General features: G+C 43.2%; 1 protein-coding gene and 1 long non-coding RNA gene across 9 annotated transcripts in view; one reads left to right on the plus strand and one right to left on the minus strand.

The window, feature by feature from the left end:
- The window catches only part of nav3 (neuron navigator 3), a 221088-nt gene that overhangs the window by 165364 nt on the left and 32930 nt on the right, over positions 1-22794 (minus strand). The window lies entirely within an intron of this gene.
- On the plus strand, positions 8487-10652 carry LOC118493986. The gene is made up of 2 exons (XR_004896043.1): positions 8487-9051; positions 10112-10652. It is a non-coding gene; the product is annotated as an uncharacterized LOC118493986 (long non-coding RNA).

The raw sequence follows: 22794 nt of genomic DNA on the forward strand, positions 1-22794 counted from the left end.
GGATTAGCAGCGTTTACCACAAGCAAGACAACACAGCTTCACACAGGTTGACAATCACAAGAAAGTAAACTAAAGTGACTTTAAAATCCCGCTCTGAGCAAACACTTGCACAGAGACAGTGTTTGCTCGGAGCGGGATCTTGCTGAATGGAATACAGCCTCCAATAGGAATCAACAAAGCCTCTGAAGGAATTCACAAATAAAATTTCACTCTGGCTTGGTGTGCTCACAGATCTGTCAGTTTCACACTGAAACCTGTCAAAAAAAAGAAGAGTGCTGATGACATTCACACAAAAAAAAGTTAGCTTAGACATAGTCTTAGAAAACAGCCTATTTTTATTTCAATACTTCACCATGTACCAGCAGGTGAGCATTAGTATTCCATCACAGAATTTGAAAGTTTTTCGTTCACATATTCTTTAAACCCTTCCTACCCGACTCTGAGACAGCTCACGATAACGCTGAGTCACCATCTATGTAACTTTCAGTCCAACCTCCCCACTCTGGAACAGCATGTTCTCCAAAATTCACTTTTACACTTAAATATGTCAACTTGTGGAAGCAAGACACACACACAATACAGTTTCTAGCCAAAACCCCCATTTTTGGTTGCCTTATGGAAGTATAAACCAGCAATCAGAGTAATCTGAAGAAATCCCCAATCTGCTAAAATGTATGAACCATGAAGGAACCACTATAAAGTCTTTAAACCACCAACTTCTAGATCTGGACATTTTCAGAACTTCTTTGCCAACAGATGAGTTTGAAATATTGCAAGGAAAGAATCAACTTCAAGAGAGCTCAGACAAATCAAGGCAAAGATGAGAGGAGGCAAGACTGCAAACAATCTTCCCGTTTCTCACCACAAATTCAGAGTTTAGTTCGAAAAAGGTAAGGTAACGGCTTTGAAGCCTGTTGAAGCGTGCAGGTGTGACTGCGATGTCCTGGGTTCCAACCAGGGTTATTATAGTCAACTAAAACGAAAATAAGCAGTGGCATTTTTAGTAAACTGAAACCAAATGAAAACTAAGCTGAAACGATATTGCCAGGTTAAAAAAAAACCTAATAAAAATAAAATAAAAATGAACGTAAATCGTTTCAGTTTTTTAAGCTATGATATGTGACTACTAAAAAAAGGAGACAGCATGAATTTCTGTCAACTCTCGAGACACTGAACCACAGAAATTGAACGGATTTGACATGAGATGGCGCAGTGCTGTAATTGTGGTGCAAAGATTAAACATTAAACACACACACATCACATATTCTCCATCCATGTATTTTGTATACATATGGCTACATACTACTGAGATAAAAACGAAAACTAAACCTTTCTGAAAACTAGCAAACACACTCTGAAAACTAACTAAAAGTAAACTAAAACGAAATCAAAAGTCAGAACTAAAGTAAAATAAAAAACTAATTGAAAAATGTAAAACTACTATACCCTTGGCTGGGACCTGCCCTGGGACCTGTGGTCACCGGTCAGTGCCCCTCTCCTGACTCCCTGGTCCTCTCTTCTCCCTGAGCTTTGTGACAAAGCACAAACACCAAAGGGACATTTGCAAGCAGCCTGTCCTCCTGTCTGCGCGTGAGCGCCGACTCACTGATCCACTCACTTCATCATGACTCCTCAGCGGCGCTCAGAGTTCAGGCTGTCAGCCTCCTGCACTCGTTTACCCCTCTCCTCTCTCTGAATCCCAATCGCTTCGGGAAGCAGAGCCGACGCTACGACGGAGGCAAAACATCAGCAGTAACACCACCTTCAGCGGTTGCTGACTGAGACTACTGACATCACAGAGACACACGTGCTGGATGAGCCCACACGCACACGCACGCACGCACACACACACACACACACACACACACACACACACTCACACACTATCACACTCTCACACACTCACACACTCACACACACACACACACACACACACACACACACACATCCCCCAGCTGCTCATACACAAGCAAACACATATTGAACCCCCCTCCCCTTGCCCACCCTCCTTCCTCTTCCTTTCTTCCGGCAGCCAGCATCAGTCAGCAGAAGTCCAGTCTCTGTGGTGATGTTATCCTCATGGATGCCACATGAAGTGTCTTTTCTTCTCTTCCTCACTACCCCTCTCTCTGCAGATCTCTCTCCCCCTTCGGCACCAGGGATCCCAAGCGCCGCTAACAAACACAGCCTGCTCTCACCCACCAGAGCAGAAAAAACTGCCTTCAACAGTCCTGATCACAATGCAGTGACTCCAACTGACTACGCAGGTGTTATTGGCAGAGAGACTGCAGTGGCGCTGCTCGGCCTCTAGGGGGAGCTGGGTTAAGAGGAGAGAGAGAGAGAGAGAGAGAGAGAGAGAGAGAGAGAGAGAGAAAGAGAGAGAGAGAGAGAGAGAGACGAGATGCAGGAGTGAGAGGAGAGAAGGGAGTCAAACTCTGCAGGACTCACTGTGCAGTAGTTGCACTGGTACGTCCATTGAAGGACTGTTAATGTATGGGCTCTTTAATCAGGGCATCACTCCAACACTGTCTAATAAATTAAGGAGTTAATGGCATTCAAGGGGTTTCTGCATGTAAATAGTATACAATCACTTGGAAGACATTTAGCTGTGTTATGCTGTTTGAAACAGGCTAGCCAGGAGGAGAGACTACACTGGCTCCAAAAACCTCAACTTGGCACCGATGCCGCTCCCGCATGGGTCCTAAATGTAATTAAACACAACATAAAGCTGCATTAACTAAACGAGCGATGAGCCAACGGGTTCGATGGAGCCGTGATGTAATGGAGCTTCCTCCATGATTCTCTGCCACGTCTCTGTCTCTGGGTCGGGGCCAGTGGTGGAAGAAGTATCCAGATCCTTTACTTAAGTACAAGTACTAATACTCTTGTTACAAGTAAAAGTCCTGCACTGAAAATGTTACTTAATTAAAAGTATGTAAGTAGCATCAGGAAAATGTACTTAATGTATTAAAAGTAAAAGTACTCCATGCAGAAAAATCCTCACATTTTACAAACTGGAAACGATCCAAACAGTTGTGTGTTTAACGGTCTAATCATTTCAGCTGGAGTTGTTGTTACTGTATATTGTTGGGTAGTTTCATTAAACATCTTAATTTGTAAAGTAACTACTGTAGTAAGTAAAGCTGTCAGATGAATGTAGTGGAGTAAAAAGTTCAGTATTTATCTGTGAAATGTAGCAGAGTAGAAGTAGAAAGTGGCATGAAAAGAAGAGACAAGTAAAGTACAAGTACCTTGACATTTGTACTTGAGTAAATGTACTTAGTTACATTCCACCACTGGTCGTGGCAAACCAGGAGTGATAGAAGGGATGGGAACAGCCAGGGTCGGATGGTGGCATTGCCGTCAGGTCAGTTTATGGAGGGGGGGTAGAGAAAAAAAGGACACCCACAGAAAGCCAAACTCAACAGAAAATCTGTATCTGTCTGTGTTATTCAATTGACAGGTGATAACTGGGAAAACCCAAAAAAGGGAATTTAGCCATCTTTTGAATGTGTGAATTATTCTTGTGTTTTATAAGAAAAGGGAAGAGGTTGGTTTCTTAAATTTAGTTTCATAAATTAATAACCAGCTACTTTGATAATCGATAAGTCAGGGTGAGTAATTTTCTTCGAAATCTTTTTTAAAATTCTCTGATTCCAGCTTCTTGAATGTGAATATTGTTGTAGTTTCTTCTCTCCTCTGTGACAGTAAACTGAATATCTTTGAGTTGTGGACAAAACAAGACATTTGAGGACATCATTTTGGGCTTTGGGAAACACTGATCGACATGTTTCACAATTTTCTGACATTTTATAGACCAAACAACTAGGCGATTAATTGAGAAAATAATCGACAGATTAATCGACAATGAAAATCATCTTAAATTAATAGATAGAAATACTCTGCTTTGAATAATAATGTGTCTGAAATGGGTCTTGTGGTACTTTGTAAATTGGCATCAGGGAGCCAGTGAAGGAAGACTGTGGTAATAAAGTCATAAGTTCTGGCATGAACAAGCTGCTGAGTTTTGGAACTTTTCAACTCGATGTGTAACTGGACAGCTGTGCATCCAATAGCAAACTGTAGAGGACGGAAAAAAGCGTGAATCCGTTTTTCTAGGGTCAGTAAAACAGATGAATTGCCTCATCCTGGAGATAAACAACTGTGAGCATCTGCTGCCCTAAGTATGACCAGTAAAGAAGAGGGTCCAAAAGAATGATAACCATGAGCTTTCTCACATACACAACTCTGTGTCCAACTACATTATCGAAGCACCTGGAAGCCATTTCAACTAAACCTTTTTGGTGTTTCCTGGGATAAGTCTGACGCATCTCTATTCCCTCAGAAACCATCATTATCTTGTCCTGGGAGGGGAATGGAGAGGCCTTCTTCAAGCCCACCTAATCCTGAGGTAATCGCAGCAGGCAGCTTTCCAACATGGCTCCACTCCAATCTCACAAACACCCAAGTGGGGAGTTTACGCCGGCAATATACAAATCGTAGACTCAAAGTTTCCTTGCGGCCTGGCGCTAGTGAAGAGGGATCAAAAATAATAACTTTATTTACGTGACAGCGTTCTCCACAACAATTTTAAGAGGCAGAAATGGACTGCAATCTTAAGGATGTGAATGGGATGAGCGCAGAGCACCTTTGTTGCCGTGCCAACTGTCAATCGCAGCCAAGTGTGGGTGTGTTCGGTTAGGGGGATGTGGGGGCGAGAGGAGATCTGTCCAGTTGTGTTTACGACAACGATAAAGCAGCTTTACACACGGTGATAAAACCCTAACCAAATGCAACAACAGATGTAAAATAGAATGAATGAACGTGAATAATCAATGTATGCACATAAGAATAATTGAGCTTATAAAAACACACCAATTCACTCTAATCTTTGCCTTCCAAAAGAAAGTTCCTTTGACACCTGAGCCAAAGTCTTACTCACTATTTCCTGAGAGCCTATTAAGTGCGCCTCACTGTTTGTTTGGCTTATTTCTTCCAAGGACAACTGATTAGCATGTTGCTTTCAAGGTCCTGCTGCACATTCAGCCATCTGCATACATTTATACAAGCTATATGTGATAACGCCATTGAGCATCTCCATCCAAGAACCTGGACATAAAGGGACTTTGCTCATGGGCACTTGGGTCCCATTGTTAAGCTAATTATTAGGTTCATACTTAAATTTTGGGTTTCTACTAGAACATGTTTACATGCTTTAATATTAAAAAAACACTGTGGCCGAGTTGGCTCAGTTGGTAGAGCAGGCGCACATATATAGAGGTGTATACCTCAACGCAGAAGGTCCAGGTTTTGAGTCCGACCTGAGACGATTTCCTGCATGTCATCCCCCTCTCTCTCCCCTTTCATATCTAGCTGTTCTTTCCATTAAAGGCTGAAATGCCCCCCCTAAAAAAAAAAGCATTATTTTTCTCATACCGTCTATCTGAATATAAATGCTCCATTTTAGCGCCTGTCTCTTTAAGCCTCCCTTCCTAAAAGCCCAGTCTGCTCTGATTGGTCTGCGTTTCCAGGTCTTTAACATCTGTGCTCGGAGTCTCTGCACCGTCATTGCAGCCGAGGAATGACTGTAACTGTCTTTTAACACTTTCTACCTATATATAGTATAATTGTGACATCACAACAGTACAGAAGTCCTAACGGCTCATTTAAAGGCACAGTTTCTCAATGCAGGCTGTGCGTATTTCTCTGTGGATTGAGCGTTTTGATACTTTCACAGTATTTATATAGCAACCTCTACGTACTTTATAATAAAAAAAAAGACATCTCACTGTATACAATATAAGACCTTTAACCCAGTACCTTTTAGCTTCCAGGCTGGCACCGATCAAATGACTTCACTACGATCAGCAGATAACAGGAGAGAAGCGCATGCTGCTAAAAACTGAAACATTTAGTCATTGTTTGCTCATGCCACGATCTGCCAAGCCACTTTGTCGTTTCAGGGGAAATCCTGAGCAGAAAATGACATAATTGCATGGCTGGGAGAAGTTTGGACACACATGTTGGATGTGCTCGCACACGTCAGTCAGCGCTGATCTCTCGTGGTGCAGCAGGAACTGAAAGCCAACGAGTGAATAGAGGGAGAAAGGAAGATGGGATGGTTTAGAAGAAAAAAAAGGAAAAAGAAATGACAGCTCCAAAACAACTAGGAGACAGATGAGCACAACACAATTTCGAGACAGACAGCAGCATGCAGACAGGAATAACAGACAGATAGATGTGTTTGTTGAGACCAATTTCATAAACTGTCAGTGGCTACAAGCGCCAATTACAGACAATCATTCGCCAAAGCAGCAACATTTTAAGGTAGCGCACGGGGGAACTATTACATCTAGTAGCTTTCCATTCTTTTTTTGCCAGGAAAAATGCTAAACTATCTCATATCATTCTGCTTCATAGAGCCAGCCTGGCACATGAAGGACGCATCTAAATCATGGTTATCCACTAACTATAAAACTCCAAGCACAATGTAACAAAATGACTGTGAACATCAGCATCAATACATTCATTTCCTGCTGAACTCTAACCTGCACAATGAAAATGCATGAGGCAGCGGAGCTGGAGGAGATTCTCTGTACTGTCCCGACAAAAAACTGAGACTAGTTAAAGTTCAGCGGCGGGTTCACGTTTATGTGATGGAGTCATTTTTTTTTACAACCTTCAAACACACATCCTGAAACACAAACACCCTTCCTCCCTCTGCCAGCGGCCTTGACCCCAAACCAGAAGACCAGAGGACTAGATTTACACTGTCTCCAGGTCATTTAGTTTGCACAGCTATAAAACACAGAGGTGAAGTGGTGTAAACTGCATTTAAGTAGTGAAATACAAACACACAGACGAAAGTATGATCTTGCCAGCGTACCATTATGAAACATTTAAAAGAAGCTAATGTAACTTAGAGCAGTGGTTCCCAACCTGGGGTCCGGGCACCCCTCAGGGGGGCGGCAAAGATCGCAAGTCTTTATCTGGTTTGAGGTTGAGGTAAAAAAAAAAGTATTTGCACATTTAACAAATTATGATAATACACTAGAATATATAATGTATACAAAAGTCGGTATAAAAGCTATATATTTTTGTTCTCGCTTAAAATGGTAGGCAGGCTACTTAGTAGGCCAAACCTCCGGGACCTCTTAACCTGGGACCCTTGCTGTCATCAGGTCAGCTGCTAGCTGCTAGCTGCTATCATCCCGCCACGGCATCACTGTTTTATGAATGAAACACATGGTGGAGAAACGTAAAAGTGCTGATAACTCCTCTGTATCAAAAAAGAAAGTAAGGCTCTATCTCGAGAGTTACCTCAACTTCGGTTTCGGAGTGCGGGCTCAGCTTTTCTTACACATAAGTAGGGGGGGCGCCAAGGAAAAAAGGTTGGGAACCACTGACTTAGAGCATAGGTTTGCGAGTATACACTGTAAAAGATGGGGGGGCAAAACATACAGTCTGACTCTTTGACACTGTTAAATGACGTCAGTCTGAAATGTACGATCCAGGAGTAAAACTTCTACTTCAGTAATGTGGGTTTTTCATCACCAATCAATCATGAAGTGATATTTATGTAGATATGTAATTAAAGATCAAGTTCAAGCAAGTGTTCAAAATGCCTTTACTTTGGAGGAATAAAGCAATGTGGCACCGTGCTGTCCACATCACCCTTTTTTAATTGTCCACTGTTCCCGAAGTGAAGGCCCTTCATATATATTTCATCATGTATAAACTTTAGTTGTATATTTGAAGTTTTTTAATCATTTTATCCCATCACTGTTATTTAATGTCTTTCCCGCTATAGTATGTTTTATTACTGAGATAAAAATATTAGAAATCCCATACATAACCCAAACCAAAGCAGTGTGTTCAAGCCATCATCTACAGACATGTAGACTGCAACAGATGCTGAAGTCACTCACACACACACACACACACACACAGCAATGTTTATGAGACTTTTTCAGTATCTTACCTTACCATGGTAACCGCAGCATGTGAGGCAGCGTCTGGCCTGCTGGCTCTGTGGCCTGCGAGCCAGACGCTGCCACCATCATGCTGGTGAAGAGCAGAGACGTACTTAAGGCAAAGGGCTATTATAAATAGCCAGCAGATATTTGAGTGACATTCAAGCTCTCAGAGGAGCCTGAGGAGAGCCCTGTATCAATTAGCTGCTTAGCCACTAGCTCACAAGATGAGCTCCTTCCACCGCCTTAGATCACACACACTGCATCACCTCGCTTTAGTGGTAACAGCCCTAATTGAGGGTCTGCGTTGAATGGCGGGCAAACTTTTTCTGCTCGGAGGCGGCGGATGGCGGCCTTAACAAGCGTCCTTGGGCTTCCGGCTGACACCCGTCTATTCCGGGATGCTGCAGGGCTCTGTAATCACTCCTTCAGGTCCCCGTAAGCTCCGCCCACTCCAAAACACACAAATGATTCAGGAGGCAAGCAGGCCACCGTGTCATTAGCTGTCCCCGCTGCAGCGAGAAGCCCTGCCAGAAATACACGCTGACAGACGCACACAAACAGATCCTTATCTTTTCCCCACAGGGCTCCAATTATTCTCCAAACTGATTCCAATATAAACCGAATCATGAGGACATGATCTGTGTTGGTGTGACTCACCGCTGGCCTGCGCAGATTAGTCACACTTCCTCACAACATCTGACTGGCTCACTGTTCATTAAATCAAGATGAGTCAGCTGCTGACTTTGACAAGTTGTGGTCGTTTGGCTTTACAGACCAGGCTCCAGTCAAGCCTGATTTTGGAAGCACTTTCACTCACAGCAACTGTTGCTTTTGTATAAACCACCCTCTTTGGACAGTCGATGGGGATCAAAATGATTTTATACACAGTAAAGCTTTTTATCAAATGGAAAACACAGAAATAAGAACACAAGGGGATTGTAATCAGGCCTGTGCAGATGGCAGGTGAAAAAGGTTATGGTGTTTTGTGGACAAATACTCACATTTACAGCACTAAGCTTCTGTTCTCAGCCCACAAAGCTATCAGCGGCCCACCAACTGCGAAGATCTTGATCAGGTACGGTATCTGGCCTTTTGTTGTTTGCCCATTTATAAGCCCATTTTTATGCAGTACACAACACATGTCTGTTTGGTTTCAATTGCGACTGCCATCTGCTTGTTGAGAAACAAATTAATGTAGATCGCTAGATTAATGGGTTTTTGATTGGGTGGCGGCCAGACGGCCAGGAGCCTGGGCCGGTTATTTATTACCAAGCCTCTCAGAGGACGAGGACGAAGACAGGACAGCGACACTACGCCCAGCCACTTAGTGAAGCGGCCAGACTGCTAAACTGCTGATTGGTTTTGTACACTATTGATGAGCAAAGTCTTTAGCTTCCATAATAACACACGCTGGTGCTCCAATAGGAGAGGGTGCCATTTGTTTCCAGTGGTTGGTTTCTACTTTGCACAGAAGTTGTTTTGTGAAGGCAGAGTGAAATCAATCACTCCTTTATTTGTCATGTAAGACATTTCCTTCGTGCTCTATTGAGTGTTACGTTATTCCACTTGGTATAGTTGAGAGAAGGTATAAACCATCTTGATTATTGTTGAAGGATAATTCCAGATGTTGTTTTTTGTAGTTTCAGTCAGTCATCGCCTCTATCGGTTATAACGTTAATGACGTGAAAGTATTTAGTTAATTTGTTAAGGTATGATAAGGTGCTAAATATGCCCCGAGTCCCCTCACCCTCACAATTATTAAGTCTGGGATTTCTCTGACTGGTATTTATACACTGATGTGATAAGTTAGCTTCATTTGACAAATCCAAATTTTTCAGGACAACATCTGAGACTATGAAAGAGCTAAGATGGCCTGCCCCAAGCCGCATGTTAAACATCACCCTAAAATCACCTGAGTCATCTCATTTTGGTCATATAGAATTACAAAAGACCAAATGTTATTCTACAAAAAAATGCTGAAGTCTAAAATAAAGTGTTCCAAAGTGAGTTGATCCCGGTGAAAGATCCACTGCAGCTGTAAGGGAAGACTGAGGCAGGCTATAGAGCTTTTTCAGCCTTGAGAATACAGTAAGCCAACTTGTTCATCCGTTCTGAACTAAATGTTTTCCCCACAGCGGCCAGCAGAGGGCTCCACCACACTAACCCTCAGCCTCTTCACTTTCACCAGCAGCAGAATGAACCCAATATGCCTTCTGTGAAGCTGCTGGCTGCGGAAAAGCAGTCGGGGGTCGGTACGAATGAACTTAATGAGTCATTCAAAGATCATCTGTGAATCACTGTTTGAGAGTGAAAGCCAGAACGGCCGGCCACTTCAAATGCAGAGTGGCTTTGGCTCTTTGGTTAGTAATGAGGCATATTTCCCTGTGTTCTCTGCAGCCATAACCTATAAACCAGATTCCCCTTGTCCAGGCATTAAAGGAACAGATTAGTAACTAAGTGACTGACAGTCAGAATGCATGAAATGCCCCTTTAAAGACTTTCAAAACTCACTTTTATAAATAGTGCTGAAGCAGATCAAACGGGATACAGCGGCACACAACATTTAAATAATGCAAATTAAAGGGTAACACCATCAATTCTACACATGACTATCAGTTTACTCGTCACAAATTGTATTATTCACACAGTGAAATAGAGTTGTAATGTCTTCTCTGGCTCTGGAAAAAAAAACTGTCAAATTTGAAGAAAAAAAAATAACTCTGATGATGTCATCCTGGGGCATTAAGATGGGCATTTACTGTACCACTGAGGAATGGTCTAACAAAGAGACTATACTGAGTTGCATTATGGGTAATGTTCAGTGGTGGAAGAAGTATTCAGATCCTTTACTTAAGTAAAAGTACTAATACCACACTGTAAAAATATTCTGTTACGAGTAAAAGTCCTGCATTGAAAATGTTACTTAAGTAAAAAGATGTACTTACAGTATTAAAAGTAAAAGTACTCAACGCAGGAAAAAATCCTCACATTTTAGAAACTAGAAACCACACAACAGTTGTGTGTTTAATGATCCGAACATTTCAGCTGGACTTGTAGGCCGTTATATTGTTGGGTAGTTTAATTTATAATGAAACATCGTATTTTATAAACATGTGTTTTGTGTGCAACAATCCTAATTTGTCAAGTAACTAGTAACTAAAGCTGTCAGATGAATGTAGTGGAGTAAAAAGTACAATATTTCTCTCTGAAATGTAGCTGAGTAGAAGTAGAAAGTGGCATGAAAAGAAAAGTACCTCAAATTTGTACTTAAGTACAGTACTTGAGTAAATGTACTTAGTTACACTCCACCACTGGCAATGTCCAACAGTTTTGTCCCACACCAGGGACTAAAAGTCAGGATAACTCAGCCCATGCTGCATTCATTTCTCTCACAATTATCCCAACTTTATGGAAGTGCAATACTTCCCCTTGCATCATTACCCAACCACATGGATTTCGTGGGCTAGGTGAACAGTGACAGCATAGGGCAGGAAGGGGTGAGACAAGTTTGCTCTACTACAGCTAAACATATGGCATTCATTTCAAGCAACAGTTAGTCGTTACGCATTCTTAATGATGTCGGCAATCCATGGGAATAAAGTGTATTATGTGCTTGAGAAAAAGTCAGATTTTAACGATCAATATTTTTTGGGGAAAGGTTTTCTTAATCAACACAAGTCCACAATTATTCTGAGTTTATGGCCACACCTGGTACAGGCCTGAAGCTAACACAAGAATGACAAACACACTAATTTACATTTAGAAATTTACTTTTTTAACTTATTTTTCAACCATTTTGTTTATTGCATATGCTCCCCTTGCCACAGTTAGGTCAATGACCATATAAATCATTTTGTTTATGACTTCATAGAAGCAAAGTCTGGCTCATCCCAACCCTGTCTCCCTACTGTTCACCCCCGTGTGAGAGAGCCATCTGAGCCTGTCTGCACCCAATAGACTTCCATGACCTCTACGGCTGGGACCATATGCTTCTGTCCCAATTCGATTCGTTCGTGATACATGGGTGCCGATTCCATTTGATTTTCATTTACTGCGATTCTAGAAGTATTGCGATTCGATAGTATTGCGATTTTCTTTTCCTTCTTTAACAAAAACAAAAAGGTGAATAATACACTGTTAGAGACGATATTTCTAAAAACTAAATGTTTTCTAAGAAGAATGCACGTCACAGGTCAGTCAGTCAGTCTGACATTTATTTCATTTGTAAAGAAGAACATAACGTTTGTAATAAAATAAATAAATAAAAAATATTGATTCTAGGGAAAAGAATCAAATAGCGAAAATCTGTGTGAGAAGGTAGGTTGGGGTGGTGGTTGTGTCAAACAACACAGGACTTTTACCGAGCAGAACAGGGGTCGTGTTCTGTTCTTGTTCCGCGTGTCACTTAAACCTACATGTTTTAATCCAAACCCGTGTTTCCCTAACCCTAAATAAGTGGATTTACCCTGCATGTTGAAAAATGATGCCAAGGGGTCCCGACCCAGAGCGTCAAAAAGTGACGCCGAAGGATTGCCAGATCGTTAAAAAAGTGACCTGACCAAGCGTCGGTATTTCACGAGTTGGGAGTGAGAATGTGTTCATTCAAATCACTTCAAATGGCTTCAAAGAGAGGTTTTACTCAGTTCAACTTCAGGATGAAGCCAGAACACACCAAAAGTATCCAGCACAACGTCACACTTCTGCAGAATTAGAAACACAAACTGATATGTGGGTTGCCAAGTACATAGATGGGCATGTTGCCAGACTCCCACACAAACCCATTTCACAACCTAAACAGTCACCCAGCGGTAAATAAACCCCCACACACACAACTGCCAGAGACATCATGGTTACCAGTCAGTGCTGGGTTTGCTAGTTCTGTGCTGACACCAGTAGAGGGACCTGCAGACCAGATCATTAATTGACTCATTCCAGTGATAATGCCATTAATCCCCCATGGCGTTTCCTATAGCTCCACCAGCTCAGTCCAGCCTGAGCCCTCTACGGTTATGAACAGAGTCATCCTTATTCCTAAATCTGATGTCACTGTGCATGACAGCAGCAGAATCAGCTGCTAATTGCAGGCTTAGAACGAGCCACTACCTGGAGTATAATCAGGATAACCGCTGTATCTTTATCTGTACTACTAGCACATTGCTGCATCAATAACCCACTTTTCTGTGATGGGAATCATTCATCTAATCTCATCTCGCATTTCATTCGATTAACCTTTGTTTAAACCGCAGGAGAACTAAGCAGAACTAAGAAAGCAGCAACATAAAGAAGCATTTAAACTACAGAAAACATAGCAGTGTAAAACAAGTTACCATACAATTTCCAATGGTTGAAAACTGTCAAAGCGACAGATATGAAACAGACACCGTGACAATGCACCTAACAGTAACTCATCACCCAGAAAAAGAAAATAAAACACAATGAAGACCACCCTAGACAGGGAGTTCCAGTAACAGTCCAGCTTATGCAAGCCTCCATCAAAGAGTTACACCAAACACAAAACATGGGTTAAATAACAATAATAAGTGCGGTTAGCTTGGCTGCTCGCACCCATCAGCCCTGACATTTACTGTAAATGTAGTGTGGATGTGCTAAACATCTGGGGCTGGGGGGTCTGTGACTCAGCCCTGAATCACAGGTGACTGCTGCTGAGTCACAGAGTCCAGAGAGGGGGGGGGGGGGGGGTCATTGCATGGGTCTTCTCCTTTCACTTGCCAACAGACTTTGAATCATTCCTGCCTTGTGTGTCACTGTTAGCCTTCAGTGTTCAGGTTCTGCTGATTGATTGTGCCTTCGTGTGTGTTGATGTTTTTTGGGTGTTTTGATGACAAAAAAAGATTTACAATTGGGACTATCAATCAAGGACTACTTCTGTTTCTGTTAATATGACTTCTGCCATTACTTCTACAAGGGCTTCAGTGCTGTACCATTGCTTCATTAGATAACAACTTGAGTTTCTGTTTGTGCATTCCTTTTCCTCCTGCAGGCTGAAATATGCAGCTGTTACAACAGAGGTTAGAGTTCACTCAGCCGGAGCTCGGTCAGGATTTCCTTCTTTTGCTTTTTTTTTTAGGAAAAGAAACGACCTGAGAAGCCGCCTCTGGGAAATAGCCTGGTCTTGACAGATGCATGGAGACTGGGCACAGCCAGAAACACACTTCTGCCAACACTGTGTTTCCCACTGCTGGCTAGTGACATGATGAAGCAGCAGGGGGGTCCCCCTCTGCATGTGCACAAACACACACACACACACACACACACACACACACACACACACACACACACACACACACACACACACACACACACACACACACACGGCCTTACACTCTTTCAGTCAGCCGACACAGCTACAAAAACAAGGTCCACACAAGGGAAAGAGTGTGTGTGTGTGTGTGTGTGTGTGTGTGTGTGTGTGTGTGTGTGTGTGTGTTCAAGAGAAGAAATGAGGCAAGAGGTAACCAAAGAATGGCAAAGTGTAAGTGCCTAAAATAATGGATAAAATGTGAATGAATGAGCCTTTTAAATACAGACATCAAAGACAGCATAGACCCTTTCTTGCATTTAAGCTTCAGTTGCCCTAGTGTCAAAGCTATATTGTGTGTTATGCAGTATAATTACATCAATAGGAAAGGTTGGATTGGTAGGAGATCCATGATCTGAAGTTCAGCAGAAACTGGGGGACAAACTCCTGTTGCATCGTGCCGGGGAGAGAACCAAATGAAGAAAAACAAAAGGAAACAAGTTTTTTTCTAACGAGTGAACCTGCAGGATTTCCAGCCAGGGCAAAAAGAAAACACGAACAGCTATTTTTGACCCGAGTCAAGTTGACAAATGGCCAGGACTTTCCAATTCCCTGCGACGTTGTTCCTTACGCTCCTGAGTTTCTATTGTTTGGCACCGCCATGGGGCAGAAAAAAAAAACAACACAGGTTTTGCTGCAGAACACTTGGGCTCACAAGTCGCTGCGAGGTCGAGGTGAGCCCTGCCAACTTCAAGTGCATTCAAAGGAGCTCAGTGTGCGAGAAACAACTTTGTGCCCTGAAAGAAAAAAAAAACGGCGTCTGAGGTAAGGCCTGTCAAGATGAGTGAAGGGACGCAACCTTTTTTTCCTCTCTTTCCCCTTCAGCCTTCTGTTGTCGGGAGGGGAATTGGAGACACTGTGTTGAAGGGGAAGCTGCAGGAACTTTTTTTTTTTTTTTTTTAACATCATATCATGCTTGAAAATCTCAGCGGCCTTCATCACAGCACTTTCAAAAGCTCTTTTTTATTCTGAGCATTAACAGCAGCCCTCCCCTCCGCTGCTGCCCTATTTGAGCTGGGCGCCTATTAGCTTCCCTAATTACCACGGATCTTCCAAGGGAGAAAGGAGGTGCGGGGGGTGGGGCGCTCTGCAGATGGGACCCAGGGGTGAGAGACGGTGTGATCAGGTTACAAGAACCCGGCGGCTGACAACATTATTTATGAGCCATTCCTAATGGATTTAAAGTGACAGCAGTTTCAGTCCACTGGCAGGGTCAAAGGCAGAGACAACAGAAAGTTAATGCCCATGAGGGTGACAGACAGCTTTGTAACCTACCCCTCTCAGGTGCGGGGGGGGGGAGGGGGGGAGAGGGTATGGGGCTCTGAAAATTGGAAAGGAAGTGAACAAAAAGGAAGAAGGGTCTGCAGCGTAGGGGGAAACTTTTCTTCTCTCCGGCGAGTGAGAGTGATGGAGAGAGATGTGTCTGGGACGAGACAGCGAGCGTTTTTCCAGTCTATTTGCCCTGCGTCTAGACCCAGAGTCAACGGGACAGGCCCAATAAAAAAAAAAAATAAAGGCTGGATATCGCAGAGCAGAGACTGGGTTACACAGAGTCCAAAAATACTGATGAAAGGCTGCACTGTGGAGTGGCTGAGGACACTGAACTCCAGTGATAAAACATTGAGAAAACAAAGCTCAAAGTATCCTCCAAAGACTCACCACGACGCTCCTGATAAACTGAACAGGCTTGTTGTAACGTGGGATACTTTGTGCCAAAACTGGGAGACATCTGTGGCATCTTTTCAGGCTTTAGAGGTGGGCTTGAGAGCTAACGCTAGCTACAGTACAGTAAACAACCTCCCTCTCTCACATTAGCTTCCATTAAATAGGGCAATTAGAAAGCAACGCAGAGAAGGAACTCCAGTTTCCTGAATCCTTTCCAAGGGATAAATACATAAATTAAACATCAAATTTGGATGCTGGGGATCAAAGTATACTGTAAGAGTGTTTGATGTAGGCACGGATTGAAATGTGCATATTTAAAAGGAAGTGCAGTGTGTGTATTCTGACGCTGATTAATGCACATTGAGTTTTGGCCTGGCCGTTGATAATCCGTGTCCAATGATCAAAAGGACGGTTGGACCGGAGCTTTCTGTGCCGTCGAAGAGCGTGACCACGGGCCTCCTGTTCACTGCAACTAGTACTTTTTCCCAGAGATTGGGGAGCTGAGTACGGCACTACAATTGCAAGGGTTAGGGGTTCAAATCCCACTGGGAGGGGGGTGTTAGAAATGTATGCATTCATTACACAATAACCAACTCTGGCAATTTTCATGTCACATCAAAAGTTGAGATTACATGTTCCCTTCTTGGGGTTGAGAAATGACCCCAGCCTCCACCCTGAGATTAAAAAAAAACTATTTTGATTGGTTAAACTCAAAAAAAGCATTGTCATCACGGCTGGGAAAGTGTAATGAAGAGAGAAATTACAAGCGCACACCTGCCTGCTCACCGCTCTTGTGACTCAAGAGTCAGCACAGAAACACTGATTGATTTGTTTGCCCTTATTTAGCTGGGAGAAAGAAAAAGAAAAAAACCCAAGCTCCGACCAGACACCGACTAAGCAATCTGGCTTCACGCTCCCAGAGCACACTGCAGCACACGCCAGCACACACTGTCTGGAGAGCCCAGGGGGTTGGCGTTGTTGCAGATCGATTGTTTGCCTTGCAGAGAAGACAAATTATAACAATCACTGCCTTTTGCTACTTAACTACAAAACTTTCGTACATTTAAAAACTATTTAAAAGAGGGCAAAATTCACAATGCACAGCAGATGTACTGTATGCACAGCACATCTATAATAGCCTCATCTGTATAGACACACACACACATACTTAATTTGTCTGGCAAAGCCACTGTACAGAGGTTTTTTCAACATCAATATGCAGCGTAAAGATTTAACAAACATAAGACCTCGGAGGGGGTGGGGGGGTGGTGGGGGGGATGAGGGGAGACGAGACATACCAGATAATCATTTTCAAACTGGACTCGAACCCCACTCTCCCAGGTTTGACCCATCCACCACCTTAACCTGCCACCTTACGCGGAAATTTGGCGCTGTTATATTTCGTCACCTTACTTCCTGCTCTGCGCCCGTCATATTAACTACTAGATAACAATTATTGCCATAGTTACTGCCACCAGAGGGCGACGCCACTAGAAACGTAAAAATAGGCTGTAACAATTGCTCGGTTACTCGCAAAATGAATGTGGAAGAGAAGGATGGAGGGACGGGAGGGGAGCAGACAGAAGGAGAGATAAGGAGAGGAAACAAAGAATCCTTTATCAACACTCATCATCCTGGCCAGAGCAGGGGAGAGAATGTGATAGCGAGTGTTAAATATCCAGTCAAGTGCGGCTGCCTGCTGGAAGAAGAAGAATGCGGAGCGGAGGCAACCAATAAGGGCCTGTTCTGAGGTAATAACCTGTCTCTTATAGTAGCCTGCAGTTCGGAAGACAGAGTGTGCCACTCAGAAGTGCTTCAGGAGTAAAAGAAAATCATTATCTCAAGTTCATTATTCAGCGAGGTGAGACATACTGTATCCAGCTGGTGCATGCCACAAAGTTGCTCACAAGTGTTTTAATCCTGTAGCTTTCAAATGACGCCAGTATTGCAAAGATAGGAGTAAATCAGTTTAACTGCCACGTTACAACATAATCTCTTTCTGATGACGGCCCTTTTCATTGCAGTCTCAGCAGTTCTCTTGTCAGCTAAAAAAAAGTCTTCAAGAAAAGACATCAGTGTCTATTTCCGTGGCTCAGAGGCCTCACTGATTGACAGACCAACCTAACTTGCAGGAGACTGGATTAGCCCTTGAGTGCTTCCCACAGGGTTATTTTTAAGTGGGCTGTGCCACAGATTGGTGTTTGCATGGGTTTTGTTGATTCAGATTCTTGTCAGATTTATATTTTATTTTGTATGTACTACAATGTATGAACTACAAGGGCCCTATCTTGCACCCGCCGCAGCACGGCACAAAGCCTGACGCAAGTGTCTTTGCTATTTTAAGTTGTTTAAATAGCAAATGCACCTGCGCCCATCTTTGCGCCCATGGGCGTGCTGGTCTTACAGGGAGGTGTGTTCAGGTGAATTCTTGGCATATTGCTATCTTGAGGCAGTGGGAAGTGATGGCGCCATTGACCAACAAAAACCTGTTCTAAAGTCAATAGAGCAGCATTTCATTGTTATTTTAACAGCGCATTAGTAAAATGTGCCTAGGCTTATGCACAGCGCGCGCACACTATGCTTGTTACACACACAGGGAAGCGCAGCAGCACACAAACATGCAAAAGATTACAAATACAAATATTACGGTGCAACTCCGCCTTCATAATAGCAATGTGCCAAGGTCCAAACGCGCCTGGCTTTTAAAGGGAATGGGAGATCACTCTGGTTGGTTTATTGCATGTTACGCCCAAAACACACCTATGAATTATTGAAGACACTAAGTACAACCCTTTTCAACCATGCACCTAGCGCATGGACCCTTTTTTCTGCCGTCAAACTAGCAAAAGTGGATTTGGACACGTCCTTAACGCACCTGCCCCATGCGCTTCACCCCGTGCACTTAATTTGTTAAAATAGGGCCCCTAATCTAGATACTTGCCAGCAATCACCCATCTACACGTCTGCCTGTATTTCACTTACTGGTCCATCTTCCAGCTGTCAGGCTTGAGGGTCCTTTAGTCTGCCGAGCCACAACAAATTGCACAGATAGGGAAAGCAGCGCACACTTATGCACAGTCTCCCCACAAAGCCTTGTTACACTCAGTTCCAAACACAATACTTTCCCATATACGTACCTGGTCAATCACAGCGCAACTGTTGGATTGCTGGTTTCAAAAGGTTGGAAAACAATTGTCTTTTTTCACGATAGACATTTTGACTTGTCATTGCAGGAAAAGCACAGGTGAAACCAATTTTGTTGTTGTCAACCATGGCTCCGTTCCATTAGCGTCAAGTCATGACAGTGAGCCAGCATGCACAATACCAGGACCCTGGAACTGACTGGTTGTTAATGTTATTAATGTCTGCTGTGAACAAATATATATATCATTTTGGAACCTTTACCTTTGTGTTGTCTGTAGTCTGCTGTCTGCACTGTACATAATGGGCACTTAAAGACAAATTTGTACAAACACAATGCACCGAGAGTGGGAGGAATGGCAGGTTCGGTGCGAACATAACTACGCTGTTTGATTGACAGGTGATCTCTGGGATATGCGGTGCAGACAACCACAACAACAAGCACTGAACACCAAAGATGGAGAAAAGTGAAAAAGAAAGTTTTGAGGGTTAAAACAAAAACACTGTTAAATACAACCTAAAATGCTGGCAAACATAACGTTTTCAGTACTTTGGCTGCGCACAGCGGGAACTGAGCAGCAGCAATATAAATATACACGCTGTTGCAAAGTGCTGCAAAACCCTCTTTGATCTTGTTCCATTACACAAGCTCCATCATCTCACCTCCTCTCTGCTCTTAACATCCACTGCTGGCTGTTAATATTCTTCCTCTCTCCTACTCCCTTATCTCAACCGTCTCCTACTTCTTCTTTGGCCTGCGCCTCTCCTCTCATTTCTTTCCCCCATTTTCACCTTCCACCTCATACTTTCTTGCACATTCATCTTTCGCTGCCATTACAGCTTCTTCTGCCTTCTCTTTATCCCCTCCTCTTCCTTCTCCTCATCTTCCCCCAGACAAGTGATCACAAAGCCATGCGTGTACCCTGGTAGGATACGGATGGAGGGAGGGAGGGAGGGAGGGAAAGAAGTCTAGTCTGGCCAATGAGACGGAGGGAGATGATGAGAGAATCAGGTGCTTTGTCTGGATGACATAATGTGAGTGAATAAGCAAAGTTTCACAGTTGGAGTTCTGGCCTTAAAATGCTGCAATATACAATTCTCTGCCTCTATTTGTCTGCGTCAGTATCTCCTTTCCTTCTTGTCATTCTCCGTTAGACCTCCACTTAATAATCACCCTCTCTTCTTCCTTTCGCCATCTTCTCTCGCTCTTCACTTCTTCCTTTGCGTCTCTATCCAGACTAATGTGAATGAAGAACAAATTCCAAGGTTTTGGCTTGGACAGCTCCGAGAATAAGAACTCAACAAGAGGCAACAGGGGAGACCTTAGGGTGTGTTTCTGATTTACCTCCCCCAATATAATGTGGCCGCCCCAGAGGCCAGGCAGCAACGCCTCTGGGAACAGATAGCAATTAATTTCATTCACGGATGGATTCTCGGTCGGGACCCTGAGCTCTCCTCGCAGCAGCTGTACGTTTGACATATAAATATGCAGTATAACTTATGCCATTTCTTGGAGGCTATAATCCAAAGTGCTTTTCAGTATGGAAGGTAGGGGGATCCAGAGGGAATCAAACCCCCAACCCTGTAAATCAGCAAGCAGTTTGGATTTCTTAAAATGAAAACCACCTTTCCTATAAACCATTGGCCTTGCTCAGTTTGTTTTATTAAAGAGCAAGAAGTAGAAATAGAATAGCTAATGAGATAACAGCAACAATACTCTGATCAGGTCAGCTAATGTGAGCTGTAAAGCAGAACAAACAGAAGTGCTGTAAAGCAGAGAAGCACATTCAGTGTATAATGCAGATTGCATGCAGTTGGAGGATGATACATCTTTTGTGGATGATGCTCTTTGTTTTCAGTCATATTCTGTCAAATTGCTTTTCTAAAACTAAAACAATGTATTCAGTTACGCTACGCTAGTAGCACCTTTTGCCGGTTTTACACTTACGTTTTTGCTCGGATGAAACAAACGACATAATGGGTGATTTTTAGATGTGCTGGTAGGCAGATTTTGTTACGTTCGGACAGAGGCACATTAGCGGTTTCCTGTCTTGTGCTAAGCTACGGTACGCTAACCGCCTGCTGGCTCTTGCTACGCATTTACCTAATAATAGGCGTGAGAATGGTATCAATGAAACTCTGAAGTCTGCAAGAAAGCAAATTAGCGCATTTCCCAAATTGTCAAACTATTCCTTCACAGTGTAACTGTGTTGCTCTTTCGTCACCCTGCAGTACTGTATGTACCTCTTTCTTTTTTCTTCTTCGACACACCGATCTGCACTGCACCTTGCGGTTTCTCTGCAGCTGATCTGTCTGTCTGTCTGTCTGCCTGCCTGCCTGCCTGCCTCGCTGCCTTCACTCACTGCAGTGTGAACAGCAGCACAACATGTCTGTGGCTTGGATGAAAAGGGGACTGTGTGTGTGTGTGTGTGTGTGTATGTGTGTGTGTGTGTGTGTGCGCATGTGTGTGTGTGTGTGTGTGTGTGTGTGTGCGTGTGTGCGCAAGAGCGAGTTACTGCAGTTTCTGGCAGCAGTTAATCCTAACAGCCATGGTGTGTGAGCCGGTCACTTGCAATTTAAAGTGAGTGGCTTCATGCAGTATAGTAGCAGGCATCGTAGCAGACCATACTGCTACGGTGATACAAAATGTTTCATAGCTAAATCGCCATTCATAACCTGCAATGCGTGTACTGTAGGGGCCACAGTATACTGTAAATGATTCCATGTTTCTTGAATCGACTCCAAATCACTATTGATAATTATCAAATAAAAACATTACAAAACAGCAGAAACCGGAACATTTACCCACATTTCATATATGTGGATACGAGAGACACATCTGCAGAGATTTTGCCCATTTCAAAACTAAATGACTTGATTCCTGTAAGAAGTGGCTGTTTCTATTATGAGCTCTTTTCCGTCCTTGTCCTCTGTCCCTCCCTGTGCCTTTTCCATGCCATCCATCATCAGCCCGAGGTCACTGCAACCTTTCGACTGGAATAATCTTGGCATCGCAAAGAAAAACCCAAAAATCATTCATCGGGGCAAAAATTTTGATGGAGGATATGAACGAAGGAAAAAAATCTGCTTTTGAAAAAAACGTGATGTTTTTTTACTTTATATTTATTTTTAATTTTTTTTTTTTATACAGAAAATGGGCAACCCCCTAATTATCGCTGAAACCCAGAATGTTCCACACGGCTTTGAGGCCACGTGAAGTCAAGACGTCTCTCTCTTCAAAATGAGACTAAATCATCAAAAACACAGTGAGTCATTTTAACCAATAAAAACTGCTATCCCAGGGAAGGCTTTGTAAATGATACGCCTCTCTCGAATGTGTGGGACTCTGAAACCTTAGACCCTGGGCCACTTGGTTTTTGTGGAGCGTGTCAGTAAGTCATCCCCCCACTCTCCCCAACAGGGAGAAAGTGATATTTTGCAGCCACGGGGGAATTACCCCCATCACCACAAACCTCATCTTAATACTCTAATATACAGAGGATCTTGTAAAAAGGAAAAGGGGAGAGAGAGAGAGAGAGAGAGAGAGAGAGAGAGAGATGGAAAGAGAAGTGAAGTGAGTTATATCAAATGAAACAACTTTTCTTCAAAGGCAGCTCACAGATCACTTTGTAAGGACAGAGAGGGAACACAGCCAGCTGGTGCACACTCTAGAATGTTGAGCTCTAATTTTGA

Source organism: Sander lucioperca, chromosome 20 (assembly GCF_008315115.2).
Source record: "Sander lucioperca isolate FBNREF2018 chromosome 20, SLUC_FBN_1.2, whole genome shotgun sequence".
Classification (NCBI taxonomy): domain Eukaryota; kingdom Metazoa; phylum Chordata; class Actinopteri; order Perciformes; family Percidae; genus Sander; species Sander lucioperca.